General features: G+C 53.4%; 1 protein-coding gene across 7 annotated transcripts in view; it reads right to left on the bottom strand.

The window, feature by feature from the left end:
• CTIF (cap binding complex dependent translation initiation factor) overlaps window positions 1-22,320 on the bottom strand; it is a 282,841-nt gene that overhangs the window by 108,911 nt on the left and 151,610 nt on the right. The window lies entirely within an intron of this gene.

Below are 22,320 nucleotides of genomic sequence, written 5' to 3'. Positions count from 1 at the left end.
CAGGGCACCACACAGGGAAGGCACCCAGGTGACACGTCAAGGATTTTTATTTGCGATGATCTGGCTTAAACTGAACTTCACTTCCAGAGAAGGCTCTGCATAGGAGTCACCATGAACCATCCGCTAGGGCCTTGCTTGAGGCTTCAGTCCCATCACCACCCGTCTACCGGCGGCTGATCAATGACCCCGGCCTGAGCCTGCCTTATAAAGGCCCAGAGTGGACGGTGGGAATTGGCACCTTCTGCTTCAAATCTGGGCACTGACGCTAGTCTCCCTTGGGTGGTTTAACAGACTAATTTCTGGGCTGTGGTGGAGAGATCTTGGTGGGAAGGCACTCCGGAGAGCTGGCAGGACTGTAACAGAGCTGCTGAAAGGCCCTGAGAGGATAAAGTGAGTAACCTAGGGCAGGGCTGGCTACCCCCTTGTCCATCTGTTCATTTATTCAATAAACGTCTACTGAGTTCTACTACAGGCAGACAGTGCTCTCGACACTGGGGATGTGGGGTGGGGGAGCAAGTGACAAAAGCCCTGCTCTTGTGGAGCTTATCTCTAATGGGGAGATACAGACAGTAAACCGAATAAATACATCATGCAGAATACCAGACGGCATTAAATTCTATGGAGAATATGAAGCCACGAAGGGGGACTAGGGGCGCTATTGGTGGTCGTGGGGTACCCTGGGAGAGACTGCACTTTTATTTATTAAAAAAGTTTAAATTGAAGTATAATTGACTTACAATATTATATTAGTGTCAGGTGTACAACATAGTGATTGGATATTTTTATACATTATAAGATGATCACCACGATAAGTCTAGGTACCATCTGTTCCCTTACAAAGTTATTCTGATTCTATTGACTATATTCCCTATGCTGTCCATTACATTCCCAAGACTTATTTATTTTATAACCGGACGTCTGTACCTCTTACTGTCCCTCGCCTATGAGGGTTTATACTTTCAGATAGAGTGCTTAGGACAGATCTCACTGAGATGGTGCCACTGAGCAAAAACTTGAGGGAGGAGCCATGTAAATATCTGAGAGCAGAGCAATCCAGGTAGAGGTGACAGCAAGTGCAAAGGCCCGGTGGTAGGACCTTGCCAGTGATGCTCAAGGTCCCCAATAAGGCCAGTGTAGCTGGAGTGCACACTGAGGATGGTAGATGATGAGGTCAGAGGTGATGGGAACCAGATCACCTGGGGCCTTGTAGACCACTGAGAGGACTTTAGTCCTTACTCTGTGAAATGGGGGACTCTGAACAAAGAATTGACATTTAAAAAGGCTGAATCAGGGAGACCATTGGGGTTATAGGAATAATGCAGGTGGGAGCCAATCATGCCCTGGGCCAGAGGAGCAGGAGTAGAGGTGGTATGAAGCGGGTGGATTCTGGACCTGTTTTGAGGGTGGGACTGGGAGGAATTACAGACTGGAAGTGAGTGGAGAGGAGGAGAGAAATCACAGATGTCTCCAAGGTTTCTGGCCTCAGCAACTGCAAGAAGACTAGGGGAGGGCAGGTCTGAGGTGGACAGAAGCTCACTCTTGGATAAACTGAGTTGGAGAAGTTTCAGAGACACCCATTGTGGGACGTTGAGAAGGCTGGAGGGTACAGGGGCCTGGAGCTCAGGGAGCTGGTGACCTAAGGAGCCTCCTGGACACCCCAGCTCAGGCAGCCTGACTGTTTTCCCAGGCTCACAAAAAGGTTTGTTTTCATTTCAATTTCATTTTTATTTATAATTATGTAAAATATTTACATGGGTTCCAAAGTCAAATCTGCAAAACAAGGTGTTTAGCGATGTCTGCTCTCTACACCCCCACCACCTCACCCTTTTCCACCGTAAATAACCACTTAATTGGTTTTATGGTTTATCCATCCATTCATTATCTTTAATCTATATTTATATCTGCCTTTTAGGGAGAAAAGTAGCACTCTGCATATACTTTTTCCACTTTGCTTTTCTCAATTAACATTATTTAATGTCACTTATTTCTCTCTGCTTTTTATTTTTAGGGATAGATTTTATTTTTTGCCATTTTTATTTACCTATTTTTAAAATTGTCTGGACCAAGGTGGTTCAATTCTGTTTTCTAGCAAGCACCACCACGCTGGGTTAGGGGCAAAACAGTCCCTAGAAGTCCATGTCTAGCGGCTTATAAAAGAGTGAGTTATTCTGGGGTTTCTTCTTGTCCTGAACTTCTGAACTCCCTGATTCCTCGTGGTAGGCAGGCCAGGGCCTTGCCAAACGCTAGAAGTATCAGGGCAGAAGCAGGAGACCTAGCTTACAGTTTGACTCTGCCAATGTCAAGTGTTTGACCTCGGGGAGCTCCCCCTTCACGCTGCAAAATGAGAAGCCTGGATAAGATGATCTGTATGGGCCTTGGAGTGGACACTGAGGGTGAATCAGAGGACCAAGTGTGGAGGCTGACCCAAACCTGTTCCTGGCAAACTATGCAAGTGGTCAACTTCTTCTTAGGAGAAGGAGGTAAAGATAAATTCCATCGTGCAGCAGCCTCAGCGCCCATCACCGGCTTCTCTGTGCACGGCAAAGGGCTACTGGGTGATGTGGAGTCACGAGGTGGGTCCTGGAGACAGGACTGTGGGCAGGAGGTAGGAGTGCACGTGCAAAGCAAGGGGTCAGCAGGGAGCAGCCAGCTGAGCAGAGACAGATTTAGGGAGTTCACAGATGTCAGTGGGGTGGAGCAGCAGGCGGCCAAGGAACTGGTCAGGATGGCAGAGGGCCGATGCTGCCTCAGGGGTAAGGCAGCTGAGCCCCGACGCTGGCCTGCCCTGACAGGAGGCTTCTGTACACTTCCTGCCGGAGGCGGGACCAAGTTATCCGCCCCAGGAAAGCCTTCTAGAGCCTGGGGCCTCAACTGACCAAGATGCTGCAGGTCCAGAAAGTTCCTGACGCATGACAGCTGCTTTTATTCTGTCTTCTACAGAGAAAATTGCAAACCGAGAGCTACCCATTCTATGTATTTCTCCTTCTCTCCCAATACCCTCTAACAACTCACACCAGCAAAGGCAAGAGGCCAGGAAATAAATATGCCCCAAAGAAAAATCACTGGAAGAAAAAGAGCAAAGCTCTGAGCCATCCCAAAGTGCAGCCCGGGTGGAGCTTTCTGCTAAGCTGCGCATCACGTATTCCAGCCCAAAGTCCTCTCCCAAGCTTCCGCCCACAGCTCTGACTTCTCTTGAGTGTAGCCGGAGGCAGACAAGGCCCCAAACCCCAGGGATGTTGTGGGATCTGCTGAGTAGTCCCAGGGAGTGCCAAGAGCAGGAGGATGGCCAGCTTCAGAGCCTGGAGACACACAGGCATCTATCCAATCCCCTTCACCTTCCTAATCCCGGATGTGAAATACATAATCACCCCGCTCATTACCCACAGCCCCCGTGGGGCCACGCGGGAAGGAACGTGGGAGAGGCATCCACTTTCTGCACTGACTGGGCCTTGACTCAGTGTATCTTGGAAGAAGAGGAAGTCTAAACGCTTCCACCCAGGGGTGGCTGTGTAATTGCAGGTTTTCACTAACACTCAGGGAAGGAAGAGTTGCTGCTAGGGAGAAGCTGGGGAAAAGGCTTCGTGGCAACCTTTCCCAGGAACAAGGCCATCCCAACTGCCAGACCACCCTGGCGTGCCCTTTCCGACTCCTCCACTTCCCCTGACACGTGGGATAGTGACCAGCCCAGCCCTTCCCAGAGGCTGTCCATCCTCCCCTCCACAAGCATGCCCGGGGTGTTCCCTGTCTCGGCCCATCCATGGGCCAGAGCTCCCAGGGAGGACAGCAGGTGGAAAGGGAGCACCTATGCCCTCTCACCTGCCCTAAGCACCCATGGGTGGGACGATGTCTCACATTCTGATCACGACCTGTTTTGATGGGGAAACTGCATCGCCAGCAAGCCTTCTACAGACTCCAGCCTAAAAGGATGAGAATTGGGCACTGTGACTCAAGACAAAAGGCTGAGGCTTCCTTGGAGGTACAGATTCTGTTCAGGTACCCTCTCCTCCCTCCACAACATCTCTCCTCCCCCAGCTTCCAGTCTCATCTCCTTCTCTCTGACATGAATCTTCCTCCTCTTGCCACCCACCACATGCCACATGACTTCCAACCAGGTGCCTTGGCCCCTGCTGCCCCCTCCAGTGACGTCCCCTCCTAGCTTGGACCTCTGCATAGAATGCATTGAGAGATGTGTCTGTAGCTTGGTGCACTGGATCTAAACTCTTGGCTGGCTTTTCGTGCCTTCCACAGAGGACCCTCCCTGACACACCTCTGTCTTTGGTCCCTCGGTGTCCTCTGCCATCAGGAACCCTGCCCACTGTCCCTGACACCACTCAAGGCAGGCCCCAACCTGGCACCTTTGTTCCTGCTCAGTCACTTACCAGGAATGCGCTTCCCCCTGCCCTCTGTCTGGCCTACTGACGAGACAGATCACATTCCACCTCCTCCAGGAAGGCTTCTTGGCTACTCTAGACTCCAGGAATCTTTCTTTGGCCTGGCATTGTACTATTACACACACAAACTACACACATTCATATACACATACATAGACACACACGTCACACGCACGCACACATACATGTACAAAACGTATAACACACATGCATACACCCATAGACACAGACACACACCAGTGTTATCAAGTGAAAACTGTTCAGTATACCTTTTCTCTCCAAATAGACTATAAACTCCTGGAACGCCTGGCACAGACCTAGGCCTGCAAGAAGCACTCAGGAGACGCTCTCTTCCTGACCAAAGCCCCCTTGTCCAGGCCTCCCTTGCCTATCTGTACAGGGGCTGGTGACAGGCATTGCTCCCCCCACCCTGGGGATCAGGTAGGTAAGGCCAATGCTACAAAGTGCCTCAGCCTCTAAAGGAAAAATTCCCTCTCTGCCCCAGAATGCTGTCCTATGATAAACAGGATGCAGACAAATCCCAATGAATCCTGGGATTCGAGCAATTTTAACACAGCTAATCTGACATCATCTCTTTGACCACAGCAATGCTCAAGGGGGGTGGCCCTGACCTATTTTTGGTGGGCAGTCCCTGCCAGAAGGGGCAGCCTTGCAGGTCTCCCCATTCCTGGTCCCGGGGCAGGGGGGAGGGGGTGGAGCTTAAGCCTGGCCCCTCCCGCTACTGGAGGTTCCCATTTTGGATTTGAGCCACAGCTCAGAGAACAGGCTCAGTGGAGTTTGAAACACCCAACATCCTTAATGGCCTTGCCGAGCATTAACCCTGCCTCGGGGGAGATGGTCAGCTCTACCTGCAAATACCCCCATTATTGAACCCCAAATTACTGCTACATCCATCAGAATTAAGACCCGCCACAGGGCTTTTACGATGGGAAGGTGGGTCTTTACCATGGAAAAGCCTTGCTCTGAGAGCCAGCCCTGAGAGACCTGGAGAAGGGACGGGCTAGCTGGGATTTCCGGGGGGAGTTAGGGTGGGCTGGAGGGTCTGTTGGCCAAGCAGGGCTAGGAGGGCCCCCATGGGAGCCTGAAGGAGATGGGGGCAGCTGTCTTCTTTCACAATGCTGCTCTTACACAATGAAAAACCTTGGGCAGACAGAACTTTCTTCGGTCTCAACACTCCCAGTTGCTCTGTGGTGGAATGGGCCAGCTCAGCCCTCTGCAGCATGGTCTAAACACTCACCCAGAAGCACTCCACGGAAGCTGGTACAACCTGACCCTGGCAGCAGAGCTGACGGGGACCCGAGACCCCACCAGGCCATCTGTGTCCCTAGTACTCCCCCCCGACCCTTCTTAACTGCAGGGTGCTCCCTGGGGCTTGGGCACGGCTCTGTCACTCACCAGAGAGCCCCTCCCCTCACCCTGCTCTCGGCTGGCTCCCCCAGGATGGCAGTGGTTGGCAAAGAGCCCAGCTAGTCCCATTTCAACTACCCAGGCTGGGTGGGGTCTGAGGGATTTACTGCAAGCGGGAGGCCGCCACTCCCAAAAGGGGCGGCAGGGCTGAGACACAATCTTCAGGCAACCAAGCTGGGACTTCAAGCCCACCCCCACCTCCCCCACCCCATGCCATCCCCCTTTGTCCCCCTCCCCTATCTGTAATCCACAAACTTGACAAAGTCAATCTCAGGAAGGTGTCCCAGAGCCTGGGGATATACCTCCTCCAGGAAGCTACCATTTGGAAAGGACTTCAGGGAATGTCAATTTTTAAACCCCAATGAGGTGGGAACTTACTAATGGAAGTTCAGGCAACAGGACCCCAATGTCTCTCAAAATCACATTCACTCATACTGTGCGGTGGTGAGGACAGGTGGGCTTCTGTGTAGGTCGTACATCTACAGAGAGTTCACCATGCCTCTTCCGCAGACACCAAGCTAAATAAAGTCCCCGGACGGTTGCTCAGATTAGTGAGCGCCTCCCCTTGTCTACTCCCTGGGTGGGGATTCTGGCCAAGTGCTGGGCAGCCCTGTGTCCGCAGCACGGCTGGAGGGCTGCAGCGGGTGTAGCAGGGACAGCGCTCTGCTGGCTGGGCCAGGTTGTCTGCGGGAGAGGCTATGACCTGAGAGATCGTAGACGGTAGATGGGAAGCTTTGTGTCCAGAAGGGGTTGCTCAAAGACAGGCCACTAAGAGCAAGAGACTGCTCTTAGCCTGTGGGTGCTCCGGGCTGCTGCGTCAGCTCTGGGTGGTGGCTGCCCCATGGTGGGCATGGCAGAGCCCCATGCAGGGCAGGGTCTGGGCCGGCTGGCCAGCCCAGTTGTGGAGGCAAGACCTGTCCCATCTGTGCACTGCCCTGCTGGCCCTCCTTCCCCTCCCACCTTCTGCCTTCCCAAGTCCTGCCTCAGTAGCTGCAGGGAGGCAGGGGACACTATCTTTCCCAGAGCCTTCCAAGTGCCATTAGGCATCAGTGGCTACTCCTTGGTCGTCCGTATCCCAAGGTCTCCCATGGCAGCCTTCAGCCCGGCCTTCTGCAGCCTCCACGTCCAAATGCATCTCCAGGGACTTCTGTCCAACAGGATGTGTGAGGCTTAGCAGAGCAGAGCTCAAGCAAACACCCAGCCCTGAGGCGTGCTTCTCTGAGAATGGCAGTACCGTCTTCACGAACTAGAGCACGCTGCGGGGATGGGGTAGGACAGCCCGCCGCCTCACGGGACCTCTCTTCTGGCTTCCTGCTACCTCCGTCCTGGGGCCACCCTGGGTAGATGCTCCATCCCAGGCAAGGTGGAGGGACAGGGGCTGTGACCTCAGGCCAGACAGCCTGGATCTGCCCCAAGAGGCCGGTGAGAGCAGAGGCGGGGAGGTGACCTCACATTGCTGCACCTTGGCCTTCTCAGCCAGAAGGCGTAAACAGAAATTTCCTTCTCTTCGGTGTTGTCGTGACAGTCTAGATCAGGGATTTGCAAACGACGGCCTATGGGCTGAATCCAGCCACCAGCTGTTTTTGTGAATGACGTTTTGCGGGAACACCACCCTTCTTGTTTGTTTGCATATTGTCAGTGACTGCTTTTGCCCTACAATGCGGAGTCACAGAGGGGCAGTGGTGACCGAGACCACATGGCCTGTGAAGCTTTCAGCTTTTCTCCCCAGTACTTTATGGGGAAAGGCAGCTGCCCACTGACCCAGTCAGCACAGGGGGCGCTCCACACAGAGCAGCTTTAGCAACTTACTTTATACCAGTGGGGACAAAGGGACAGCGGCAGTGAGGACAGGTGGGTTTCTAGACCCAACCTGATCAAAACAGAGGCGGTCTACTTTGGTTGGTATATATTTAGTTTCCATATAAGATCTGATTTGAAGAATCTTCACCCATCTACTCACCCCTTCGCTTAACAGAACAAATCAAGCCCTTACCAGTGCCCTGAATGGAGCCTGGGAAGAACTGTTGGAGGCATGGTTTGTGCTGGGAGTTCTCTGGGAGTGAGATGGATAATGGAGTTCTAGTCAAGGACAGAGGGCTGGGAGCCAACAGTGGGGACAGGCACTCCCTTTCTGCAGAAACTTCTGGTGTCTCTCCCTCTGCCCAGGGCTCTGCCCCAATCACCCAGGAGGGCTCTACACAGACCTCTCGGTGATGCCCCCTACAGGTCTAGGGGAGGCTGCACTATTCTCAGCAGTTCTGGTGGCCCCTGTAGGCTTTGGACCCCAGCAGGGTGGGCACTGACCCTCATTCGCAGACACAGACGAGGGAGGGGCAGACCCTTCCTGAGCCCCACAGAGGAGTAGGGGATGCTTTACTCAAGGAACAATTTTCCCTTTCAGCTCCTTCCTTCTGCTCTCAGGGTCCCTTCCAGACCCTCAGAATCTTCCACTCCAATCTGCTCTCCTCCCCTCCAACCCCATGCCTGGCTCTCCAGGACCCGGGAGTTTCTGTAGACCAGGGCCATGTAACAGGTCCTCCTGGGAGGATGGAGATGGTCTTTATCTGTCCAGTGCGGTAACCGTTAGCTACATGTTGCTACTGAGCACTTGAAATGTGGCCAGTGTGACTGCAGAACTGAAATTCTAACTCTGCTCAACTTTAACTAACCTGAATAACCACGACGGCTCGTGTGCTGGACAGCACAACTAGAGGCAAAAGGGGTTCACTGTCACTTCATTCCAGGGACTCCATCTGGAGCCAGAGCCTCCTGAAGTGCTCCCAGTGATGCTTTGAGAAAGGAGGGCGAAGAGCCTCTGGGTGGACAGGAAGGAACAGATGGAAGAGGGGGGTCCCCTTTGCCCGTCCCCACTGTGTGGTCCCTCACAGCCTCTCAGCACACCCATCACAGCTGTTTTAGTTCTCAGGGATGTTGCTGCTCCGCTCACTGTTCTGAACCCTGACAGCATGTGGTCTTCTATCGTAGGCAGGATCACCCTCACCCACGTAGGCAGATGACCTGGGATCACCATTTATCCTGCAGAAGGTGAAAAAGGAGCGCATGTCCCCCTGCACAGGGCCAACGTTCTAGGATCCCATGGCAAGAATCTGGATATTCCGATGTCTGAGACCAGTCTCCATTTTGCAAGGTCTTGAGCAGATCATGCAGCCTCTCTGGGTTTCACCTACATTACTCTTATATGTGTATTATATATACTCTTATATATTCGGGGCCACGAAATCCATCTCTGCCTCCCAGGCCTGCTCCAGGGAAAGCATGAGAAAGGCCATGTAAGACACCTTGACTTGTGTTGTTAGTTTTTGTATTCTTCCGTCTCCTACCCAAGGAAGCCTCTCCTGTCAGTGTCTGATGGATTCAAGTATTTCAATATGCTTCCAACTAAAGCACAACCTTTTATAACCATCGCGATTATAGAGTTTAGGGGAAAATGAGTGTAAGTGAGTGTGAGAGAGAGCATGTATGTGAGTGTGTGTGTGTCGTGGGAAGTTCCCTTTTCCTGGTATTACCTGCTGGACCCCTGGAGGACAGGTGCATCCCAAACGTCAGACAAGAGTATCCTCTGGTTTAAAACCTTCCCCAGGGAGGAAACATTCTAACTTGTGCTCCCCTGTAGGCAGGAGCCATGGACAGGGAGGGTACCAGTGGACAGGGGAGGAGAGGACAAGGAAGGCATTCTTGGAAAGATCTGAAGTTGAACCAGAAAAGAGAAAAACACAAAAAAACCTCAACCCATTCTAAGCTATTAGTGTCTTTTACTAGACCATGTAAAATGGAAGGGAAAAAAAAAAAAGACACAGGAAGGAACTAGAAACAGATGAAGATGGCCCCCAATGGTCCCTACCCACTGGCATTCACACCCTTCTTAGTCCCTTCCGACACAGTACCAGGGTTAGTCTGTGTTGACCAACAGAATATGGCAGGAAGTATGGTATTTCACTTTTGAGATTAGGTTACAAAAGACCTGACAGCTTCTTTCTCTCCACTCGTTCTGTCATGAGCGCCCTACGGAGAGGCCCACATTGCAAGGAAATGAAGCCTCCGGCCAACAGCCAGTGAGGAACTAGGGCCTGCCAACAACCACGTCAGTGAGCTCGAAAGTGGATCTTCCAGTCCCATCTGAATCAAGTCTTCAGGTGATCACAATCTCTGCCAACACCTCGTCCAAAATCTCAAAAGAGACCCTGAGCCAGAACCACCCAGTTGAGCTGCTCCTGGGTTCCTGACCCGTGGAAATTGTGTGAGATAATAACTTTGTTGTCTGAAGCTCTAAGTTTTGGAGTAATTTGTTATGCAGCAATGGATAACCAATACAAACATGGAAGCCAAGCTCTGTGTCCAGCAAACCATCATTGGAAATAACTGGCAGAGTCCCTAAAGCAGTCTGTCTCTCACACACACACACACAGAGCTATAAACACAGATGAATATTCCACAAACACATGCAGGCAGTAAGTCCTCACGTTTGAGCAGCCCTCGATGTTTTACCTACTTTCAGAGCATCATCACATTGGAATTGCAAAGGAGCCATAGAAGGCAGATGTCCTATTTTGTAGACGAGAAGCATGTCTCAGAGAGGTGAAGTCATGCCTTGGAGGCTCCACTTCTAGCAAGACGACCCAAACCAAGTCTAGACAAGTCAGCACACCCAAGTGTGCCCCAAACTCTCAGCACAAGGTCATTCTCTTAACTCTGGGTCATCACTAAAGGCTCCCATGAAAATACAAAGTGACCTGCCTTGGGTTACCCGTTAAGGCTAGACTGACTCCTGACACCCCAGTTCATGAGATGAGATGCAAGAGAGGTCAAACTGGATACACAAGGAACGGCTTGAGAGGAGGGGGAGGTGGGGAAGATGAGGAGGCCGAGATGGTTTTCCCTAATCACATGCAGAGTAAGCACCAAGGTCAAGGTCAATGTACAGAACTAGAGCTTCAGCCAGGACAGGGCGCCCGAGACCGAAGTCAGAAAGCTCCTTGGGAGGGGGCTGGCCTCCCTTGGGCCCTGCCTGGAGAGGTCCTAAAGATTACCTTCCCCACCCCACTCCTGACTATGTGCCAGCCTTCTGGATCATCAAGGCAAAGTCAGAAACCTGCCCTCTGCTTGTCCCACCTTGGGCCCTGCCCAGCCTTTCACAGGCCTGGCCACAGCTCACGGTTCAGAGGCACCAGGTTTCCTGCTCAGGGTGACCATCTGCTCTCTGACGCACCGAGCCAGGCTGGGGCATGCGTCTGCTGTGGCCACTCGGGCACACAGACACGCACACAGCCCCATGTAGTATTTATTTCTCCCTAAACATATTTCTCATCTTTTTGAATCTACACACATCTTTCCCAAGTTCAGTGTCAACCCCGATAAAGGGAAAGCCTGAAATTGGATCCTCTGTCCACAGCATGCTCCCCTTAAGCTGAAAAGATGAGTTTGAAGACAGCTGAAGGGCAGCGGTATTCCTGAGGGAGGGGCGAGCCACAGACGATGCGGGCTCGGGTGCTCACCTGGAGAGGTGACTCAGGAGACGGGCTGGCCCTCCCACACACCAGTGAGTGTCCTTCATGCTCGCGCCCCGCCCCCCCGCCCCGGCCGGTCCCTGAATCCCTCAGCTGCTGCACCTGCTCCAGGTGAGCCAGGGAACTCGGGCGTGGCGGGGACAGCTCTTCTAGCAACCATGGGGGAAGGTCAGGAGAGGATCAAGGGAGGACAAAAAAGAGCTTGGACGGTGAGGGGCAACACGAGAGGGGGGGCAGCACGGCCAGAGCCAGGCGAGGAAGAACCCAAGCAGAGGGGTGGGTCACGCGCAGGCAGGACTGAGCCCGGCCTGGTCAGGGAACTGAGGGAAGACTGGCGTCGGGAGCGCAGCGAGCGAGGGCAGTGCGTTAGAAGGAGGGGGGGGGGGGCATCCGGGGTGGGGCGGGCTCGTCTTGGGTGGGTTGTGGGGGCGGGTCTGGAAGAGCCGGCAATGGCGGCGGGGGGGGGGGGGGAGTTCTGAAGGCCTATTTGACTGCTGTTTAAGACTTCCTCCAAAACCCTCTGCAATGTGAAGGGTGAGTGACTAAGTTTTAAGCCTCCCATAAATTGCCGGTGGATTTGTGCATCCGCCTACAAGCTGGACCTACTGAACTTGCCACTGGTGTGGGCCTGTCTGCTCCCCTCGCTCGGCTGTCCGTCTTCGGCAGCTCCACCCACTCTGCATTTTGAAACGATGCCTGCAGGTGCTCGGAGAGCTGGAGACAATGACACAAACTGCCACCTCAGAGATGACCCTGGGCACGCAGAGGACACCTTGGTCTTCGTTCCCCCCGGGGGTCTGAGCACAGGCATCGCCCCCGGGGACCCACGGGCCTGTGTTCGGGAGTTATTTTAATCCTGTTTGCCGATGTCTTGCCTAATTGAGCCCCTGCATCACTTCTGGAAACCAGGGCCTCCCAAAATACTGCAAACCATAATAGAGGCCACCTTGGCTTCCCCAAAAAACACACACATTGGAATAAATGGCTAAAATTAAATTACTGGGAAGACACAGAAATAACTCTCGGAGCTCAGGGTAAACGCTGACCCAGGCAGGAAGGCTCTTTGGTATTTTTAAAACCTGTGCTCCCGTCCTTGCTGGGGAGCCCGGGGGCGTGGAGGGCACCCTCATGGCCTAGCTCACCCTCCTGGGGCTGGGGGGAGCTCTGCCCCTCGAGACTGTCCTCCCCAGACAGCTGCCCACCGTCCTGGGACTCACAGCGCCCTTCCTCTGGTCTCTCACCAGGTGGGGCCCCCTCAACCTGGGAAATCTCTGGGCTATTGCAGGAACTTCCTAAATATGTCCACGCGTGAGTCACCCGGACCAGGGAAGGGATCTACCGGCGTGACTAACCTGGTGCAGGGGCGCAGAGGGCAGAGGGTGGGCGACCCCGTCTGGTGGGTCTTGTCTGAAACCTCTTCATTTGTTCATTCCTTTGAACGATGCCCTAGCCTCCAGTCCCCAGGCCTTGTGAAAAGAGCGCCCCCTACCCCCGCCCCGGGCTGCCTTTACTGCCTCTGGCTCTGAGTTAATCAGGGGCTTAATCATGGGTGTCCACAGGAGGCCGAGCCTGCTGAAGAGGGGACAGAGAGAAGTTTTCCAGCAGAGAACTGGTTAGGGGCCCAGGCTCTGCAGCTGGGCTGTTTGAGTTTGCAGTCCAGCTCAGCAACTTCCCAGCTCTGTGACTTGAAGGGAGTTACTCCACTTCTCTGTGCAAGTTACTTTCCTCATCTGTGAAATGGAAATAAAAACAGCATCTCTGTCCTAGGGTTGTTGCGAAGATTATATGAGCTGATAACTGTAAAAGGTTTAGCATGTCTGAACCTAGTGAGCATTCTGGAAGTGCCTGTTAAATCACTGAGTGACTGCCGGGCACGACTCAGGGTGGGCCAGGCTTGCCTGGTGGCCCATCAAAAAGGGTCCCAGAACCAATGCAATGCACTGCCCACCCTGTGGGTAAGGTGGTTGCATGCAGTGTCCCATCTCAGGCAGCCAGATTGCTGGGAGTGTGAAGGCTTGGCCAGGCACCGCTGGGTGCCCAGGGTGCAGACTTAGACCAGATTTGGTCCCAAAAGATGTACATAGGAGTAGCAGACATGGCCCAGATTTCTGGAACTTTTTGGAGAGGGTGAATGGGCTGGGTTAAAGACACAAGGGAGGCTAGCTATTTGCACTGAAAGCCCCAGCAGGCCCGGGGAGCATCTCTGTCTTTCCAGCCCACAGCTAAGGAATGGAATATTCCTGGGAAGAGTCCTTTGTCATCTTTAGCCCTGCACTCTCCCTAATACATTTGAGCACTGAAATCAGAAACCCCATTTTATAGCTGAGAAAACCACGGGCTCGAAAATGTGAGGAAACTGCCTTGGGCCACACAAGGAGGGAACCCCAGACGCCACAGCCGCCGGCCCAGCGCTCTCTCCGCCCTGGCACGCTGGCCAGGACGGAGGGGACCCAGAAGTGAACGCTGGGCAGAGGGGCCTCAGCCTCCGTACTTAGAGCCGGGCAGGGTCCTGGGCCTTCTCGTGTACCTGCCATCGCACACCATCTACCTGCATCCCTGCGGGCTGCATGTTAATGTCCTTGGGGACAATAGAAGAATGAGCTTGGCGGGGGTCCTTGTCATCTCAAGAGCCCCTGGCTGGTGAGGGATGAGTTGATCCTGATGGCAAGTGAGCCTGGCCCTGGCCTCGGGGCCCACCATGCAGGGTGTCCCCAGCAAAGGGGCCCTTGGAATTGTCTGTTTCCATCTGCTCCAGCAACGGCAAGAGGGTTGCGGGTTAACATTTGGGAGCCAATCCCAAATGTCCAGCATTTCAGAAGAAGAGAGGCTAAGACTTCTGCAGGGAAGTAACTAGACCAGCTTGGGTGGCTGGCTCCTGGTGTCCATGCTACCTCCCGTCCCCAGCACAGACCCAGGAGACAGAACATCGCTCTCTATACGACCACTTTCCTAGTCAGCATCTCTCCTGCTCTCCAGGCCCCGAGGCATGTGCCCCGCCTCCTCTTCAGTCAGCTTCCTTGGCCCAGGTCTTCCTCCTTTGCCATCTAGGGCTCAAGAGGTCTGAACGAATCCTAATAGCTGGAAAAAGGAGCAGAGGAAAAACAAGGAGCCACACTCAGCTTCCCAGCGGCAGGCACGGGCTGGGAGGTGCCCACTGCCAGGGCGGGCAGGCCTGGCACTGGGAGCTCTGCCAAAACGCACACCATGGCCACTCACGGACGCGGGTCCTGGGCCCAAGGACGTGCTGGTGCTTCCCCGGGAGAGGGACCTCAGAGGGGCTGGTTTACTTTCCCATGAAGTGTGATGCCGTGAGCAGGTTCTGAGCACGGAGCACGTGCCAGGAAGGAGGGGCAGGAACGAGAGCATTGTGGGCCAGCCTGCAGGGTCCTCTGGGCAGCCTGTTCCGCCCAGCAGTGCCGGGTGAGGCGGGCGTTGCTCAGAGGATGATTGGGCCATTACTATCTGTACAAAGGCAGGGGTCTTCTCTAGGTGTACCAGGGCCTTCATGTCAACCACACACAGACCTGGACACCTGGCTTCAAGAAATGAGCTGTTCTTCTTTTCGAGAGAGCTCGTTTGGGGGTGGGCGTGGGGGAGGAGGAGAAGGAGCCTAAAAATAATTCCTATCTGACTCATTTTGCTTAGAATCTGACAGGGCTGCCTGCCAGGTGGGGGTTTGCCTGTCCCATTTTCTTATCTATCTTTAGCAGGGGCTTAATGAGGGCAATTTTCTTGCTGCGATATAAAGACAAACCGCGGGCAACGGGAGTGTAATCTGTCTCGCTGTCCCCTGGGCTCCTGATGACAGGATGACAATGATGGTCACTGCAGGGCTGAGCAGTCGGGGGGCTTTGGGACGGGGCAAATGAAGCAGTGGTCCGGCCTGTGAAACCCAAGCCAGGTGACGACCGCGGAGGAAGTGTCCCCTGCTCCTTTCTTCTGTCCTGCCATCTCTGCTACCCGCAAGAGAGCAAGATAAATTACTCAGGCCTAAAACCCCAGCACTTACAACATAGTCCTGTATCTTCAGCATCTCTCCTCCTGTCTTAAAGGGCAAGCACAGTCCTTTCTCATCATTCACGGTGTTACATTCTATGTAACTATGTAACTGTCCTGTGCACACTGAATCAGCAACTGCAGAACCACTGCTCCCAGGAGGAAGACAGGGTGAGGTCCCTGCAAACCTCTGGTCACAATGTTTTCTCCAGTTGATCAATACATAACCTCGCTTTATGTGTGCTTTGGTTTAAAGACACTATGTAATATACATTGTCGATTCACTAACACTGAACTTGTCGCCAACAGCACTGACTCTGGCTAGAATGAAGCTTATCTAATACACATATTTCTCCAGAAGGCACATCCCAGCCTCTTGCTCTTAGGAACACTAGACAGCACTTCAGCACTATGCTTGGGGGCCATCTGAAACAGCAAATTCACCAATAAAAGCACATCAATGGAAAACACACGGCATTAAACAGATGGTGAGAAGGACACTTGTTCACGACAGGAGAGCTGGAGCAAGGAAGCAGAGAGTCACCTGTGTGTTGGGCGACTCAAGTTCCCCCCCTACCCTGGGCGTGTCCATGAGTGACTGTGAAAACACTGTATTGATTTAGGGCCACAAACACATTTTAATGAGGGGGCAAGTTTACAGTATGGAATCTAAGAAGTAATGAGGATCGACTGTATTTCCAAAAGGGCTACCTTAACGACTCGTGAATGAGCTGATGGATGGACCTAGGACTCTGAACTAGACTAATTCCTGATCAGTTCCTGGCGGACAAGACCTGGGGCTTAGTCATCTTCATAGATGAAGGGCTCCATGACTGCAGGAGTGATGTGAGGTGCCAAAGGGAACAGCAAGTTCCAGAAAGTGACTGTGACTCAGAGACAGGTCCGGAGGCAGCAGTGGCATCGCCCAGGGTCTCTGCCCGGGAGCCAGGAATGAAGAGGAGGAGGGGTAAGGTGGACTTCAGAAGGGAATGAGGGGTCTCCCATAACCAGTGATGGCCATCAAAGAGCGTGTCAGACAGTGAGCTTAACAAGCGTTAACGACAATTCTAAATTAAATGTTTGTATTTAGAGTGAGAAGGAGGAGGCAAGCATGAGGCTGCTGACAGGAGGATGATGGCAAGTGAAGGGAGCCGCTGAGAGAAAGGTCTGCCTTCCGTTGGAGAACTCGTGTTGGGCCAGGAAAGGCAGACCCACCTAGAGCACCGTCAGTATGATGCTGAGAGCCCTGGAGGAAGTCACGGGAGAGAGACGGGCACTCTGCGCGCTCCTCTCCTTGTTTAAGAGACGAAGCAACATGGCTCAGAAAGAGAGAGCTCTCCCCGCGAGGCCACCAACGGCCCCTGACGATCCTGAGGAACAAGGTGCTAGACACTGCAGCTGTGCATATACAGTTCCAATTTTTATAAGTCAGAAAAACACAGATAGCATCTCTCCCATAGAGATCCCCAAGCAGGTGATTTGGAAGAGAAGATGTTACTACTCATAGCTAGCACAGAGTCACACGGACCAAGACGGGGCCAGACCAAATCTACGTCCTTTTTTGAAAGGGTGACTATCCCAATACACTGGTGGAGTCCTGCAAACATCAAGATGCCGGGAGTGTTTCCGGGGGCTTGCCACATCACTCCATCCTGGGACCTGCCTGATCCATTTAAAAAAAAAAAAACTTAAAAGAAAATTGAGATATAATTCACATACCACAAAATCCACCCTTCTAAATTACACAATTCAGGATTTTTAGTACATTCCCGAAGTTGCCTAGCCATCACCATTAATTCCAGATGTCCTGTTCATTTTTATCAGTGACCTAGATGATGTCACAGAGAGCTTGCAAAATCACATCTGATAGCTGACACTAATGCTGGCCCTAGGGAAAGAGCCTGGCACCCAGGGAGCATTTGGGCACGTGGCTGCAGAGGAAGGGAAGGAGGGACGAGATTGCTAATTGGTCGTACAGTTAGAGGACAGTCATGGTCAATCATAGGACAGAGGCCGCAGGAGCTGCTGGCGGCTCTGCTCACCCTGCAGCATCCAGGATGTGGCCCGACTGCACCATCTGGGGACCCAGGGAGGGGGTGGCATTCAGAGATGTGGGAATGGCTCGCTCTCCTGCCTCTCGCCCAGCAGCGCCATCTGACACTAGCTGGGGAGGACCGTGGCATTCTTTTCCTGTTTTCAAATCTGCTTTGCACATGGAATAAATTAACTGTTCTGAGACCTCGCTTAATGAAACAAATTAATTTGGAGAACGGCTCTCCTGTCTCCCTAGTCACACGGGCATCAGCCGATGGACCGCTGGTGCCTCCATTAGCTTCCCCACTCTCACTGCTAGGAGGCCAGCTCTGGAGACTTCTAACAGTCTGGGTTGGGGCCCATCAGGAGCCTGGAGTTTTCCTTCTCTTTAGTTCAGTTGGGGGTAGCGGCTGCTGTGAGCTCTGCCCATCTGGCTCTGCTTCTAGGGAGCTTTGTGGGGGTGACTTCTGGGGCAGTGGGAATCCCTGGCCCCCACACCTGTCTCACTGACGCTTTCACAGTCCTCTCACTCTAATGTCCTCCCATCCCCCTCCCAAATCCTCCTCAGGACTCATGGCTAGTTCAATGTCTGCCTCCTCCAGGAAGCGTTCCATCACCACCCCCACTGGCTCCTTTCTCTGAACCTCCTTGAGTAAATCTGTGGATGCCACATCATTGCACACCGCGTTCTGGTGGCTGCTGAAGCCAGTGTGCAAGCTCCACCTCAGGCCTTTGAGAGCAGGGACCACACCTGGCACTTCTCTGTTTCCCCACAGCACCAAATGTCACGCTGAGCACTGCTCCCTCAGTCCTCGCTGGAGAGTTAAGGAGTGCTTCACTGGGGTGTTCGCTGAGACGTGCACCCAGGTCCCGCTTCAGGAACAACGCACTCACCCCCTGTGGCAGACAGTCCTCAGTGGTCAGCCTTACAGAAATTGCCTGGGATGGACAGCGGCCAGCCCAAAGTCACAGCAGTCCCCATCTGATGACTAGAGCAGACGTTGGGATGCGAAGACCTGCCCCTTCTCTCCATCTTGGGACAACTCTAAAGAGTCACCCCAACTTCAGAAGCCCCCATAGAATCAGGACTCCCCACCCAGACTGCACTGCAGCTCACCTCCTCCCCCTGCCCAGTCCAGCCCCCTCTCCCTTCCTGTCTGCCTGTTGACCCTAAGGGCGCTCCTTAGTAAGTGCGCTGCCCCCTGATCTCCATCCCAGACTCTGCTCCCCAGGGAACACAGACCGTGACTTTCTCTCCCTGCCTCAGCTGTTCATCTCTTCAAATACAGTGGGCCTGGGGGAGTAGAGAAGACCCCTGCAGCCCCCGGAGGTGAGCCTTCCCTCAAGGTCAACACGGGCAGAGGGTCAGTGGCGTGGCCAGGACTCAGGCCTCCAGCGTTTGCTCCTCTGCCCTGCGTCCAGTGGGGAGGGAGCTTGGTAGGAGGCGATCCTCAGCGGCTCCCCCTCCAGTCAGCAGCTCTCTGGCTCGGGTGGGGACAGACACCCAGAGGCATGTTGCTCTTCCAGGAATGCATGAAATACTCATTTATCACATTCATATCATGAAGTTCATAATTTTGCCTGAGATCAGCAAACACCTTTGACTAGTTTCCCAAAATAAATAAGCGGTTACCAGTTGTCCATGTTTTGAGAACATTTAAAGGAGAAAACCTTTGCACTGTGCACGAGCTTAACTCTTTTCTGCAGAATGAGGAAAAGATACCCACAACTCAGTTTTAGTCACAGAGGCCCTGGAAGCAGCCCATGGAATCTGAGAGCAGAGTCTGCGGAAGGCTGCTTGAGAGGGGCCCTCCTTCCCTACCAGTCCTGGCAGTCGGGGCAGAGCTTCCCCAAAAGTTGATCCCCGAAAGGGAACAACTGATCCCAGGTGCCCTGCCCCTGGAGGCAACGCAAGAAAGGCTCCCTGGGTTCACAAGCAAACCCGGCACTCTTAGGGATCTGGGTTGACAGCCCACCTCCGCTCCTGGCTGCAGACATCCTCGGTCTGTACAGAGTTTTCTGAGCACCTCGGATTCTTCTCTGATCTAAAGGGTGGGCTGATGTTAAGACCATTTCCCAGTGCCTTCCAAGGATGAGCTTGTCAAGCTTCCCGATTAGTGAACCCATTTTACAGAACAGGAAATAGAGTTTTCAAGACAGAAAGTGATCTGCCTGAATCACAGTCAGCGAGTAGAAGAGGTAGGATTCACATCTGGCATCTAATTAATTCTGGGGCATACAGCTCAGGGTTCAACAACTGGAAAGTAAAAGCAGTCAGGGCACACTCAAGAGGCCGCTGGGGACTAGGATACAGACGAGGGCTCTAGACCCTAGTTCAGAAATTCCTGCTCCAGGCTGTGGGGTAACAGACCCGCAGCAGCTTCAGGTCCGTATTGCCAGGAATTTGCAGCTATCAGACACCAAGTCCAGTCACCCCTGCAGGCCTTCCAGGAGAGCCTCAGAGCCACCAGGGGGATGGAACAGCTCACTTCCCCTCCTGGGCACCCGAGCCTCGGCTGATCGTGCACCCACCAGCTCCCTGCTGTTGGCCTTTTCTGGGTCAAAGGTGCACCTGAGGTTGTGGAGCTGAAAGGGCTGAGAACCAGCGTCAGCAGAGATGAGCTCAGCTCTGCCGCTTCTTAGCTGAACAGTTTGGCTTGTGTCCCCTGCCTCAGTTATTCCATCTGTTAAAAGGGGAAATAGGGCCTTCTCTCCCTTGCAGCAGAGGGGGAGAGAAAAGAGGCTTGAGCCAGAGAGATGCTGGCTGTGCTCTCTGCCACCAAAGTGGAGTCTGGTCCCCTCCCCTTCTGCCACCCAGGGAAGGCAAACCTCTCTCAGTGTGGTTGAAACCCCACTACTAGGAAGCTTAACCTGCTGTACAAAAGTTCACTATCAGGGTCAAGTACAAAGTTTTGGGGTTTAGCAGGGATGTGACCGCCCATCATCAGCTGGGAATGTCAAGGTCGACCTGATGATATTCTGCAGCCGTTCCTGGGACGTCAGAATCACGTGCTCCACCCAGAAGGGCTTGGGAGGCCCCTGGTGCTGGCTTCTTGCTTTCAGACAATGAGGTCCTCAAACTATCTGCTGCCCGCTCTTCTCCTGAAAGTCCCCGTTCCCTGGGGACTCCATGATGGCCAAGCATTGGCTGCACTGTATTCCAGATCGTGAATAAAGGTGGGGGCCCGGCCTGGCACACACCACTGGCTCATCGCGCTTCTGCTGCCCTGAATTGCAGTGTGAGCCCCTGATAGTCAAGATGTTTGTTCCCTGAGCCCGTCTTTGGTCCAGAGGAACACTCTCTCCTTTCATTTCAGCTGATTTTCTCTGGTTTGGGTCCTGGGGAATATGGGGCAGCCACTCCTCAGGGCTCTGTATAAATCTTCCAGTTTACTGGCATGAGCGATCTTTCCCTACAGCCTCCTCTTCCCTGGCCCCATCCCGTTAGCCTCTGCTCACAGGACATACTTTCCATCCTTTTAATCATCTTTATTGCCTTGCTTTGGACCCATTCCCGGGTCCACATCCTTTGCGAGGTGCGCTGACTTAACCGGGGGTTTGTTAACACGAGCGCGGCTCAGCGGAAGGTCAGCTTCCCGGTGCCTGCGTGTTCCGCTCCTCTTCCTACATTCCTGGGTCACGCCGCTGCTTTCCGGAGACCTGCACTGTCCGGGGGCTCCTGCTGAGTGAGGCGACCTGGCCCACAAGCGGAGAGGTGGCTGATCAGGGCGCTGAGAGCAGCCTGCCCTTGCCTGGGCCCAGAGGGTGGCTTTTCCTTGAAGCTTGGGGACTCCCCACACCTGCACGCACACTCTGGGGACCACGGGACGGGGAGGAGCGACACCGAGCCTCTGTTCTTCCAGACACCTCCCTAGTCCCTGGTGAACCCCATTCCTCCTTTAGGGGGCGCTCCCTACTTCTTCCTGCAGGGACCCCAGAAACCAAGTATTAGGCTCTATGAGGCTGCAGAGCAAAAAGGCAGCACACACAGTGCAGTGACCACGCTCTGGTCAGACCACGAACAGGCTTGGTCCCACTCTCCCTGCTCAGTTTCCCCTTTTGATGCAGCTACAGAAAAAGTGCTCGGTGATTGGTTTCTAAGCCGGGATGGCCTTTCTCCCAGATGGCTGTACACTCACTGTCTTCTGGGGACGTTTCAGTCCCACTAAATCCACCAGCTAATGATGAGATGTCCTGGGGGCCTGGTCCCCTGGTTCTTCACCCACCCTGAGTTGTGGCCACCAGCCAGCACTCCAGGGCCCACATGTGAAGGGCGGGATCAGGGACCCTGGTCAGCCTGGTCTCAAGGAGGCTGCACAGGACTGGGCACTTCTAGTCTAGTTTTCTGAGCCAGGATGTTGGCTTGGCTGTATTTTGGCTCCCTGAGAACATTCTCTGTTCATTAAAGGCAAAACCACCAGCCACCACCTTTATCTAAGAAGAAATTCCCTATAGAAGAGAACCTCATCTTAATTTTTCAGGCAGAAGCCTTTCTTTCCTTCCCTCCCTCCCTTCCTTCCCTCTTTTTCTTCCTTCCTCCCTCCCTCTTCTTATATTTCCATCCAGAAATCATTTATGCACATTCAAGCAAAAAAAACAAAAACCAAAAAGAATCCAAAACCAAAAATACTCTAACTCTGCTTTAGCACAAATGGCCACATACTGAAACATCGTTCTGCACCTGGAGTTTTCCATCTAAATACACCTTGAAGACATTTCAACGTCAGACAGCCTTTAAGGGCACAAAGGCTCAGACTCCTAGAACCCAGCTTCAGTTGTTTGTTCTTATCCAGGGCCACCTTGGCCACATTTTCTGACCCCTGTTACCCAGCCCTCTGCATCCCAGAGGAGATTCTGATTCCAGTCTTAGTTTAAGTGAACCCCCGCAAGGCATTCGAGAGAAGCAGCACACGCAGTTGCTGATCTGTGTGTTCCTGTCACAGCAG

This window comes from Camelus dromedarius, chromosome 28, assembly GCF_036321535.1.
Source record: "Camelus dromedarius isolate mCamDro1 chromosome 28, mCamDro1.pat, whole genome shotgun sequence".
Lineage (NCBI taxonomy): Eukaryota > Metazoa > Chordata > Mammalia > Artiodactyla > Camelidae > Camelus > Camelus dromedarius.
This window is presented reverse-complemented; position numbering and strand designations above follow the sequence as displayed.